Here is a 13674-nt window from a genome sequence, read left to right as displayed (position 1 = left end):
TACTTCTGTCATAGTAGACAGGATTTTTACTCAAATGTATGGCACTTTGGTTATCTGTATAAATCCTAATAGTATTATTTTCAAAACCTATTTCATTTAACAAACCCCTAAGCCAAAAGACTTTCTTTTACTGCATTACAAGCAGCAATATATTCAGCTTCTGTAGAGGAAAGAGCAACTAATTTTTGCAGTTGTGATTTCCAACTAATGCAGCCATCACACAAAGTGAAAACATATGAAGATGTTGACCTTCTTTATTTAAATCACCAGTAAAATCAGAATCAGTGTAGCCCTTTAACTTTACTCCTTCATTACTTCTTTTAAACATTAAACCTAAATCAGAGTTTCCTCTTAAGTATCTTAGCATCCACTTCATGGCTAACCAGTGTGTTTCACCTGGATTTGACATAAACCTACTCAAGGTACTAATGTCATGAGCTAAGTCAGGTCTGGTACAGACCATTAGGTACATTATTGATCCTACAGCATTTGCATAAGGAATCTTTTCCATTCTTATAAATTCATCATCTGTTTTGGGTGAACTTTCACTTGACAGTTTAAAATGATTAGTAATGGGTAAAGTTACAGGTTTACACTCAAGCATTGAAAACTTTTCAAGTATTTTCTTCACATATATGCCTTGTTTCAATATTAACATGCAATTATTCCTATCCCTTTCTATTTCCATTCCAAGAATCATTTTTGCTTGTATTAGGTCTTTCATTTCAAATTTAGATTTTAATTTTGATTTAATGAAGTTGATTTCAGATATGCCATGGCAGGCAAGCAACATGTCATCAACATATAATAACAGATAAATGGATTCATGTCCACCTGAACCTTTATAGAAAAAACAGGAATCATAATTGCTTTTGACAAAACCCAAAGTCTGCACATAGGAGTTAAATTTGATATACCATTGCCTGGGAGCTTGTTTTAGTCCATAGAGGGACTTTTTCAACAAACAAACCTTATTGATCTTAGACCTCATTTCAAACATCGAAGGTTGACTCATGTATATGGTTTCATCAAGATCCCCATTGAGGAATGCAGTTTTGACATCTAGTTGATCTAATTCCCAGTCAAAATGAGTAGTTAGTACCAACACTATTCTTATAGAGGTATATTTTGCCACTGGGGAAAAGATTTCATTGTAATCCACCCCCTCCTTTTGAGTAAAACCCTTAGCCACTAATCTGGCCATGTATCTTTTATCTTGAGAGTTAGAGTCCCCTTGTTTAATTTTAAAAATCCACTTGAAATCAATTATCTTTTAGTTTTTAGGCCTATCAATCAAAACCCAAGTTTTATTTTTGATGAGGGAGTCCATTTCTTCATTCATGGCCTCTTTCCAGAACTTAGAATCTGGACATTTATTCGCTTCATCAAATGAAGTAGGTTCAGAATTTAATAAGTCCAGACCAGAGAAAAAGGTGACAAATTCTTCATTATTAAATCTGATTAGAGGTCTTATATTTCTCCTTTCTTTATCCCTAGTTAACTGATAATCAGCAAGTGTAGGATCTAAAGACTTCACCTCAATTTCAGTTTCATTTTGATCAGGGTTTTCCTCAGACTGAGAGGTCTCCACCTCAATTAGACCATCTAGATTTTCAGATTCATCAGTTTTGTTTTCCAGGATGGTTTCTTTCAATAGTGCAGGCTCTGAAGTTTTAACATCAGTTGATTTCACGCAAGGCATGTCATTTTCATTAAAGATTACATTTCTACTAACAATGACCTTAAAGCCATTTTGGTCTCTAACCCACAGTTTGTACCCTTTTGTTTCCTATCCATAACCCAGAAAAACACACTTTAAGGACCTGGGTTCTAATTTCCCTTCACTCTGATGTGAATAGGCAGTATAGCCAAAAACTTTTAATTTACTATAATCAGGAGTTTTTCCTGACCATATCTTTTCAGGAACTTGAAAATCAATGGCACTTGATGGACTTCTATTTATTAGATAAGTCGCTGTTTTTAGGGCCTCTCCCCAAAAGAACTTAGGAAGACTAGAACTATAGAACATACATCTCACTTTTTTCAATAAGTATCTATTCATTCTCTCAGCAACACCATTTTGTTGAGGAGTGTATGTTACAGTTCTGTGTCTTAAAATTTCATAATCTTTACAAAAAAGGTCAAATTCAGAGTTGCAAAACTCAAGACCATTATCAGTCCTTAAAGCCTTGATTTTCTTATTTGTTTGGTTTTCGATTATTAATTTCCAATGTTTAAAGGTTTGAAAAGTATCAGATTTTTGTTTTAGAAGAAAAGTCCAGATTTTCCTTGAAAAATCATCTACTATTAGCAGATAGAATCTAAATCCACTCAAAGTATTTACAGATGCTGGTCCCTAAAGATCAGCATGTAAATATTCTAATATAGAAGTAGATTTATGAATACCAGTTGTGAAAGGCAATTTTTTCTGTTGTCCAAATGCATAATTTTCACAAAAATCCAAACCCTTAACATTGTCTTTACCAAAACATCCAAGTTTATTTAAGATTATTAGTCCCTTTTCTGAGATGTGGCCAAATCTTTTATACCAAATTAAAGACTTATTGGAATAAGAGTTTAAGGCTGTAGAACAGTGATCTATCACAGATTGAGCACATACAGTATATATGCCATTTATCTTTTGAGAGGATATGATAGTTTTATTTCCTTGCATAAGTGTTAAAAAAACCTTTATGAATCATAATGCTATATTTATCATCTAGCTCACCCAAGGAAATAAGATTTCTTTTTAACTTTGGGACATATCTGGTGTTCTCAAGTTCTAGGGTACAATTGTTATTTAATGAGAGTTTGACCTTTCCAATCCCCTTAATTTGACAACTCATGTCATATCCCATATGAATTTGTCCTCCATTTAGGTCAACAAATTCAGAAAAATATTCTTTTATGGGACACATGTGAAAGGTGCAGCCAGAGTCAAGGACCCATTCATTTGGGTCTCTTCTAGTGGTTGTTACTAAAACAACCCCTTGAATATCAGATTCATCTCTGCAGGTTACAGCTGCAGATCCCTCAGTATTAGTATTCTCTTTCATATCTGAGATTTTCTTGAAGCAGACTTTTATTACATGGCCAGTTTTACCACAGTAATAATATTTCCTGATCTGGTTTTTAGTTTTCCATTGATTTTTATTCTTTCCCTTAGATCTAGAGAATTGAGTTTTCCCTTTCTTGTTTAAATTTTGATTTAAGGGATATTGTTTCTTATTTTGATTCTATTTCTCCTTTATGAATAACCCTTCACCATACCTAGAGTCTTTAGACTCAGATTTTATTTCAAGTTCTCTATTTCTCAGGGCTGAGGTTATTCTATCAATGGTAAGTTCTTGCCCCCCATATTCTAATGCCTATACTTATCACTTAGTGAATTTAACAATGCCACAGCTTGTTGATCATCAGAAATTTCTTCATCACAGTTAGTCAAGTCCTGAATCTGTTTTGTGAATCTGTCAAGGTTATCATCCAGATTTGAGGTAGGATCAAATCTGAAATTACAGAATTGCCTTAGAAGGTAGCATTTATTAGGCATGGTTCTAGTTAGATATAATGTTCCTAACTTAGTCCAAAGAGCCTGAGAAGAAATAGTTTCTCCAACTTTCCTAATTACACTATCAGATAAGTACAAGAAAATTGTGCTCCATGTAATATCATCTAACTCCTGTCTCCTATAGGCACTAGTTTCTGTAGGCCAATTGCCATCAATGGCTGCAGCACATCTCTACTGCAGCAATACTGCCCTCAGTTTTTGGCGCCAGAGACTGAAATCTCCAGTATCATTCCATCTCTCAACTTCAAATTTTTGAGATGTGGACATGATGACAGATATGTACACACAGAATTTATACAGCACACAGTGTATATTAATTCAGGTATTTTATTTGAATTGATAAAAATGTGACAGAATTAATAAGGCAGAATATATAGTTGTATCTTCCTATCATGCAATACACAATTCAACTCAAAAGAACAGGAACTAAAAGTCAATTTAAAAGTAGTCTGAGTGATAGTCCTTGCAACCCACTACTTCCTCAGATTCTCAGATCCTCGCAGGAGATCTTAGACAAACGTAAGCAGTGGAAGATTACTTACCTTAACGACCAAAACTTTAAACAGATTACAATTACAGTTTAATAAAGGGGATTCCAGAAAATACCAAAGTCTAAAACTTAATGTTTTAGAGCATAGGAAACAGTAAGGAAGTGTCAGAACTGAATAAGAGGGACAATGTAGGTTCAAGAAGCCAACGAGTCACCAGAACTCAGTGTGAACTCAGTAGTGAGCCAAGAACTCATTGCAACCCTGACCGAGTCAACTCAACTCGCACAACCCAGTACAAAAAACAACAGATCAAACAGAGTTCGAACTGAGTTAGAACGAGTTAAAACAAGTCATAAAGAAAATTAAAATTTCAGCTTTCGAGAACAAAAAAAATGGTTTTCCATAAAACACCATATCTAAGATCCCAAAGAATCCTTAAAGAAACACTGTTCGAAAATTTCTTTTCAGAAAATAGTGGCTTTGATACCACTTGTTAAGTCGAAGGATCGTCAAGTCTCAAAAATGAATCGCTTTGCAGTAAAAAATAGATTTGCAGAAAATTAAAAATCGAACACGAAGATATGTTTCGCCCTAAAAAGGGTCCGGATGTTCGGTCTTGTGACCTAGTCACCCGTTGAGCATCACCAAAAGGTGATAAAGCTCAAGATCAACTAAATATCAACCAAGAACAGTACACCATGTACGAAGAGACCAAAGGTTTCTTCGAATATTCTTTCACCTCTATTCAAAACTGTAATCCAACTCACTCTCAATCACTAACAGACTATACAACACAATCAGAAACCATCACTAAGATTATAGATTGAGAAATCACCAAGAACATATCGAATTACAGTAACCCAAGAACCCCAATCTATCACTCAGAGAAAATGAGAGAGAGACGAAAGGTTGAGAGACTTCGAATGATCTAGAATCGGGGCCAAAACCAAGTAAGTATCTGATCAGTCAACCATCCAAGGGTGAGAGTGAAGCCACGTGTACGGTTGAACATCAACCATTTATGAGGCAAAGGCGTGTTTCTTTAAAAACACGATTTACAACCCGAACTTAATTCCAAACAGACCAAGCCCACAAGTCTCAATCTGGGCCAGCAAGAAATGGTGAGGCATCCCAACTAATATAACATGTTCATCCCCAGCAAAACTCTCCACTAGACCAACTAACTTTGTTTCAATACTCATGGTTGTATCAATAGCAGTTGTAGTAATTCTTTCCCCTCATAAACAAAAATTAGGACAAGAAGGGACAACTGCTTCTCCGGGGCAAAGGAAACTGACCTCAGCTGCCAATTTAGACAAAATGTAATAAGGGTCATCATTATCAGACAGCAAGAAATCTGACAAGAATGTGAAACTCGCTTTTTTGAAGGATGATGGGGGCCATTTTGACTTGCTAGATCTGCTAAAGACCTCGGCCGAGATATTGAGCAATGGAGTTTTTTGGTGCTAGATCTGCTAAAGACTTCGGCCGAGATATTGAGCAATGGAGTTTTTTGGTCTTCTTACAAAGCTGCTCTTAATGCTGACCTGTTAAATCTGATCAGAATGTGAAACTCACTTTCTTGATGGACGATAGGGGCAATTTAGACTTGCCAAATCTGCTAAAGTCCTCGATCGAGATATTGGACAGCAAAGTTTTCCGGTCTTCTCTCTTAATGCTTACAGGTTATGGTTGTGAAAAGATTCAAGCATATGAATAATATGGGAAAAACTGAGTTTCATGAGCATATGAAAAGGTTAGGCAGGTTGAGATGTCAGAATCTGCTTCCAGTTGTCGCTTTCTTTTACAGGAAAGAAGAAAAGCTCTCAGCCTAGTTTTCTATCTTCACGGTATTTTGAGCTTCTCATTGTTAAAAAATTTAAATGATAAACTCGTAATTCAAGTCTACCACTAGGGAAAAATAAATCACACTTACACGTAAAGTAGAAGACATACTTTAAATGATATACGTCCAACCTTCTCTAAGAGCTTAAACTTTTAGATGAAGTGATTCGACAATTTTTACTTATTCATCATGCATGCACTTAAGATATATTATCATATTTAGCAAATCTAATTGAGTTAACAAAATTTTCTCAACTCTGATTTGGACAGGAGAGGATTAAGAAAGATTCAGTTGTTCTCTTCAATCCTATCCAAATCCAGTATACCAAACATGTCATAAATGTATTTCACCTTCATTTGTTCTCTTAATTAATGCCGTAAAAGGCTAATCTGGTGCTAACTGAGCTCTTAGTCTAGGCAACCAAATCATGACCATCCACGCCTCAATTCGCCAGCCCGATTGAAGATTATCAAAAGAATATTTAATGGCGTTTATTACCTCCACAATGAGCTCCCAAGCCTAATGGCACCTCATGGTCACCTGAAGTCCTCAAGTATGCTTCTTCACAAATCATATAAGCCCCTTCTCATAGACTATGCATTGATTCCAGTAGTTAATCAAAAAACATGCACAAGACCACATGACAGCATACAAGTCACCTGAATATGCACACAGTCCATGTATCATGAGAAAAACCGACATGTGGACCCTCGGAATACTAATTTTCGAGAACCTCGGGGAAAATTCCATCGAATTTATTGCAACAAGGCAAGGAAAATGACCTCGATTTAGTGACGTGGGTCAGATCCTAACTAGCTAGGGACGACAGTTGCAATATAATGTCGTGGAGGTGTTTGATAAGGACATAGGTGGAAGTAGAAATAGCGAAGGCAAAATGATGAAGCTATGGAAGATAGGATTGAATTCTTGTGAAGCGGATTTTGATCCAAGGTGGGATATAAAAGAAGTTGAAAAGATCGAGAAAGTTAAGAAGGATACTGATGATGATTTTTGTTCTTCTTATGCAAGTGAAGGTGATATGAGGTCTCCAAGAGGATTGTCTGATGATTTCTTATTTGACAATGCTAGTTAAAATTTAGTAGGAAGGAATCTCTACTTTTTTTCCTTTAATTATCATTGGAATGATCATGGCATATTTTCATTGGAATTATAAGCTACGTTCATCTGGTGCAGTTAAAATTTCCTAATTTAGCATTTGGCAAAAAAAAAGTGCAAATTCACAAATTATGTGGCCCAAAAATTCGCTTTAAGCTACAAGACGCCAAACATGCTCACACTAAGGCCTAACTTCTTATCTCCACGAACAATGCATCCCTATCCAACCTTGGGTTGTGTCATAAAAAACGAGAAATCTTAAATAAAATTAATAGACATAGACACTCGCTGAAAATACTAGCACGTACATGATAATAGGTACTTGATATCTATGATTAAACACTCGAACCTCTATCAACAGCTAGTTACAATATTCAATTTTTTTTGTTTAAAAAATTCAAATTGATTAAATTATTAACAGTTAAACAATCCTTGACCCGCTATAAACTTTATTTTTTTATGATAAAAATGTGATAAGAAAAAATGGAGAAGCATTCACCATCTAGTTATTAAGCTTAAGACACGTTAAAGCTTGATTAGCCCCTGTTTGACAAGTTTTTTGAGATTATAAGCTGGAATTTCCATCAAATATGTGGTTAAAAATTCAGTTAAAAATTATGAGCCCAATGATGTGTGTTTAAAAATGAAGTTTAACCAACTTATAATCTCAAAAATCTTTGTCAAACATTCGCTTAATTAATAATTACTCATTAATATTTCCAAATTAAACAATGGTCTAAGATATGTTTACGATACCTAACCCATAGTTTGACTTGAACATTAAAGTGCAATACAATTGTCACACCACCCCGTGACAGTGGCCAAAGCATTAAACTTATGTGTACTCTTAGTGCACAGATACATAGATATATAATGTTGATAGCTGGGTCCAATATTTTAATTACCTCAATCTTTCTACTCTTAAAATTAAATCTCCCATCTTAATTAATAAATAAACAAAACAATACCCTTCAAATTAAATACTCTAGATAATCAGATTTCATCCCACTTTATTGAAAATTCAATTCATTTAAGTACTAATTCATTCTGTTAATTAAAAATGTACCATAAAATCAAGCTTTAATATCATAGTAGGTCAAGGTGACAACAAATCCAAAGAAATAAGGGATAGTTGTTGGCAGGTCTACTATATAGAGCCGACATTTGTAGGGAAAACAAAAACTCTAACAATTTGTTCAAATAAATTCCATCCATTTGCGAACATCGAAAAATCTATCAAATCTCCAATCCAACGGCTCTCAAACATTGGAGATATTTCTCCAATGGAGGCAAATTTAATTTTCTGAAAAGAAAAAAAAAAGGTTGCAGAGGGAGAGGAGAAATCACATTCAAGAACGAGGCTAGGTTCGATATCTTCATTTCCAGTGAATTCCCTTTGCCTCTGATTGATCAAAATGACGAGCCAAAGTCGGGGCGTTGATGAGTGCTCCATACTCATTATATTTGCACTACTTAATTCATTATTTTGCTATCATTGAGAGTGTTTTAGAACATTTCAATGTGTGTTTTAGACAATTTATAATACACTAAATTATCAAATACCTACAATCGTTGAAATTTCTTTGGATTGACTGATTGATCCACGGACAATGAGAAGTCTTTCTTTTCAACACCTTCGAGTGGATTGTATTTCCACCTTTTGAATTCACTCTAGTACTTCCAATCCCCGATAGGTCGTTGCACTATTCTCATTTGACAAGTGTATTAAAGTACTTTGCAATTACCCTCTCATTCAACAGAGGCAGGCCATTTCCCATAAGTATGATTTCCTCATCCCAATCGACAGGTACATAATCTCCCAAAGACATGTAGTCTTCATCAGATTTGTCAATCACTTCTTTTCGACATCTTAAATAATGTATGAACCCTAGAAGCTTTACTGTACGGAGGTTGGTGAGCGTATGCCAACAGTGCCCAGTGTAATGTACCCCATAGCAAATTGACAGAAGATATTTTCAACAAGCACGTATTTTGTATCCATGTCGAGATTACTTGTTTCAATTGCCTGCTCTCTTGCCAATGTTGGTATCATACATATACTATTGAGAAGTACCTGAAAAGAATACCAAAGAGAACAATGTGGGTAACCAAAATTAACAAACAAGGAAAAAAAAAGAAAAAAAATCTAAATTAAAATAGAAATTATTTGGTAATAATATTAGTAAAAATCAAATTAACAATCCCCCGCAACGGCGCCAAAAACTTGTCACGTGTTTTATGCAACGTGATTTATACCGCAAGTATACGGTATCAAGTTTTATAATATAGTTTTGAAGTAGGAGTGTCGAACCCACGGGGATTGTAATTTAATTTCTACCAAGTACTGTAATTAGATAGCTTCTATTTTATCTAGACGAATGGAATTTGAAATCAATATTGTTAACTAATCTAACGATGATTTTGATGACGAATTCAAGAGATGCAAATCATACGAATAAATCAAGATGGAAAAGCATAGGGAATGATTTCACTTAACTATCAATTACAATTCAATTATGTCCGGTTATTCTAATCAATTTTTTCATGTTTAAAAGCAAGAATCCTACTGTATTTCTCACCCCCTCTCTCAAGCGCCGGCTAGAAATTAATCCTAAATTTCAATTTCAATATCTCTATTTCGAATCTAAATCAAGAATTTATTGAAGTTTCGTTTCTTTTATAGAGTAAGCTTCATAGATTCTATATTTTCTCTCGAAACTCATAAAACCTATGTTGTGTCAATCCTATGATTGTACCTAAATTTACCTCTCTTGAACGTCGAAATTTAAAATATCAAATCATTCAATTAGTGGCCAGTTAATTGAAAGCATTAATATCATGACACAATTAAACATATGTGGAAAATTAAATAAAAGTTGATATAACACAATCAAACCATAATATCAAGTTTTGGCTACAATTAATCTCTAGAATATGAATTTAGCTCATGACAAAAATTCATGTAAGAAAATATAAGGAAGAGAGTAGAAAAAACTAGGATGTAGATCTTCAATTTCTTCCCTTGATGTTGTTCTTGCCTCCCTTGATTCCTCCTTTGAATTATAATTGAATCCCTTTGAATTGTTGTGTCTGGCCCCTTCAATTCTTCTTGAAAATAGAGTTTTTTGAATGTTATTTATGGTATGTTGGGGTCTTGAACAAATTAGGGTTGAATTGGGTCAAGAAAAGAGTCCAAAAACATAAAAACGTGTTTTCCCACATATCCAGCACCTCAGCACCCAAGATGGGGGCTAAAGCGCCAGGCTTGCTGTTATTTTTAGCGAGTTAGCGCTTGGTTCGGCCGGAAACGACAGACTATGCATCTTTCAATAATTTTAACATACATTGTCGTCCGATTGAGGTGATTAAAGATGAGTTGGAAGGCTAACTTAAAGGGATACAACTTTGTTTCAAACATCATTCTCCAATTTGATTGTTTGCTATGTCAAAAACGGGTCTCAATGTGAGGCTGACATTTCATAGCATAACTTTTCGGTTGGAAATTGATTTGTGATCATATTTTGCCTATATTTAATCCCTTTGACATCTTTCTTCATCAAATTGACTCCTAACACTCTCGGATCTTTATCGTGAGGTTCTACACAACTTTTGAATATTTGCACTTTAGTCCCCGAACTTTGGATCTCTTACTATTTGACTTTTTCTCTAATTTCGTCCACTTTTGCTTATTTCATTCAATTTCATCAACCTATATCACAACATCAAAACAAACATTAATACGTTCTAAAACATTCTCAATGGTAGCAAAATAATGAATTAAGTGGTACAAATATAATGAGTATGGAGCACTCATCATGCGTAGATAAAAGAAAAAGAAATGGTGGCAGTGGCAATTGACAAGGATAAAGGGAGCTAAGCTGCATTGAAATGGGCTTGTGATCATCTTCTTGGAAAAGGCAAAAGAGTCACACTTATCTATGTCAAACTCAAGCCAAGTAATATCATCTATTTCATGTTTTACATTTCTTCCCTGCATGATTGAAGATCATCAATATGTGCACAACTTGGCGTATTTTGGTTAGAACTAAGAAAATGAAGCAATTCAGTTAATGATCATCATAATATCAAACTCTCAAAGATGATGATCATGTTTTCCGTTTTCTGATAGAACACCAATGCATCGTCTCAACATTGAACGTTCTAGTAATAGTTCGGATCATTTTCTTTTAAGCGAAAATAAAACACTAAATAAGCATTGCACTTTTTTATAATAATAAGTATTTGTACATGTAGGGATGATTTCCAGCAAACTCCAAGTTCAAAATCGGGCTCAGTTTACGAATTTCATCGACACCATCAAGGTTGAGACAACTCCAAAACCACAACCAAAACTGTCCCACTTCCGGTTGCTATAGGTTGGGAAGATGAAGTCCAATGATATGCCCGCTAAGGATTAACCACAAAGGTCACAATGAAGTGATGAGAGAAAACAAGAAGAAAGTCTCACAAAGAGAGAAATTGGGCACACCCTTATGGAGGCCGAGAGAGAGACGGGAATATAAGCCAAGTAAATGTCCAAAATAGGTAAGTTAGGTTAGGGTTAAGTTGTGGACCAAACAAGGCTCGACTCAATATTAATGGGCTTCAAATTAATAATATAGCCTTCCAAAGAAATGGGGCGATGAGCAACACTATTTACAATAGGTTGCTTCGAATGGTCCATACGAATGTGGATTGTGTTGTCTCGATAATTGTGTCGATGTACTAGTCAATCATATGACCAAGGACGATTGATAATAAAATCGAGGTTACATCATAGCCCGGGGAGGTCTTTTGACAACAAATTGCCAAACAACCTCTACCTTGGTGTCAAAGGACTTGCAAAAGAAAATTATCTCCCATTAGTGACACCTCTAATAGAAAACCAATAAAATTAGAAATCATTTACCTGTACCAATGTTTAGAAGTTCCTTGCAGCTTCTAAACTTTGCCAGTGGCAGTACCTTCGTCCCCATATCAGAGGGGTTGTAGTAGGTGTGGACTTTCTCAAGTCTTACCACCTCTTGAGATATTATATCTCTAATGAAGTGGAGTCTAACATCAATGTGTTTAGTGCGCTCGTGAAAAATAGGGTTCTTGCATAAATGTATAGATGACTGACTATGAGAATACACTACCACATAATCATTCAAGACACATAGTTCATGAAGTAGACCTCTAAGCCATAGAGCTTCTTTAATAGCTTCAGTGATAGCAATATATACTGATTCTATAGTGGATAGTACAACAATATGTTGTAACTGTGATTTCCAACTAACACATGGATTAGATCAAGTAAACACGTAAGATGAAGTAGATTTCCTACCATCCCTATTTCCCAAGTAGTCTGCATCTACAAAACCCTTTAATTTTATGTCTTCTTTATTAGCACTAAACTTTAAACCTACATTACTTGTACCCTTCAAGTACTTTAACAGCCACTTTAGCCATTTCCAATGTTTAGGGCCCGGATTAGCCATATATCTATTGAGAGTACTAACAGTAAAACCTAAATCAGGTCTAGTGCAAATCATCAAATACATTATGGAGCCAATCACATTAGAGTAAGGCACTCTACTCATGTATTCAACTTCACGCTCATTGCAAGGAGATTGTTCCTTCGATAAAACAAAATGATTAGCAAGAGGCAACGTGACAGGTTTGCAATCACTCATATTAAATTTCTTCAATACTTTAGATATGTATGGAGACTGATGCAAAAACAAAACAGAATTTGACCTATCTCTTTCAATTTCAATACCTAAGATTCTCTTAGCCTTACCTAGGTCTTTCATGTCAAATTCACCACTTAGTTTCACTTTTATGTTATTTATCCACTTAGAGGATGACCCAATCAAAAGCATGTCATCGACATAGAGCAACAAAAACAGATAATTATCATCAGTCTCATTGTGTTGAAAATACAGGCAGTGATCAAATTTACTTCTTTGGAACCCTATAGTGAGTACAAAGGAATCAAACCTCTTGTACCACTGTCTAGGAGATTGTTTTAACTCATACAAGGATCTTCTCAGAAAACACACATAATCAGGTTTTGACTTATCCTTTAAAACCTTTTAGTTGATTTATGAAAATTCATTCATCAAGCTCACCATGTAAGAAAGCAGTTTTTACGTCAAGTTGTTCACGTTCCCAGTCAAAATGTGCAACCAATGCGAGCATGACCCTAATAGTGGTGTACTTAACAACTGGTGAGAAAATTTCATTATAATCAACGTCCTCCTTGTGTGTGTAGCCTTTAGCCACTAACCTAGCTTTAAACCTTAGGGGTTCCGATCTGCTAGTTCCTTCCTTAACCTTAAAAACCCATTTGCAATCAACAATTGATTTGTTCTTAGGCCTAGGTACTAGTTCCCAAGTATGATTCTTTTCTAGAGAACTCATCTCTTCTTTTATTGCCTTAAGCCATTCATTAGATTGATCACTGCCTATTGCTTCTTCAAAGGTCTTTGGCTCTTTATCAGCTAGTTCTTCATAACTAGCTTGGGCGAAAGCTAATTCAAATTCAAAACCGAACCTTTTTGGTTCTCTCGTCTATCTCCTCTCTCTATCCCTAACTAAGTTATAGTTAGCTAAAGGATTTTCTTCCTCATAGTGCTCTTCTGTCACTATTTCGTTACTATTCTCTACCT

The 13674-nt window shown here is 35.1% G+C and overlaps 1 pseudogene; it reads left to right on the top strand.

Annotated features, from left to right (window-relative positions):
- Nucleotides 1-5747: 5747 nt before the first annotated feature.
- LOC111400007 lies at nt 5748-6998 on the top strand (annotated as a pseudogene).
- The last annotated feature ends 6676 nt before the right edge of the window (nt 6999-13674 follow it).

The sequence above is a fragment of the Olea europaea genome, chromosome 9, assembly GCF_002742605.1.
Source record: "Olea europaea var. sylvestris chromosome 9, O_europaea_v1, whole genome shotgun sequence".
Classification (NCBI taxonomy): Eukaryota; Viridiplantae; Streptophyta; class Magnoliopsida; order Lamiales; family Oleaceae; genus Olea; species Olea europaea.
This window is presented reverse-complemented; position numbering and strand designations above follow the sequence as displayed.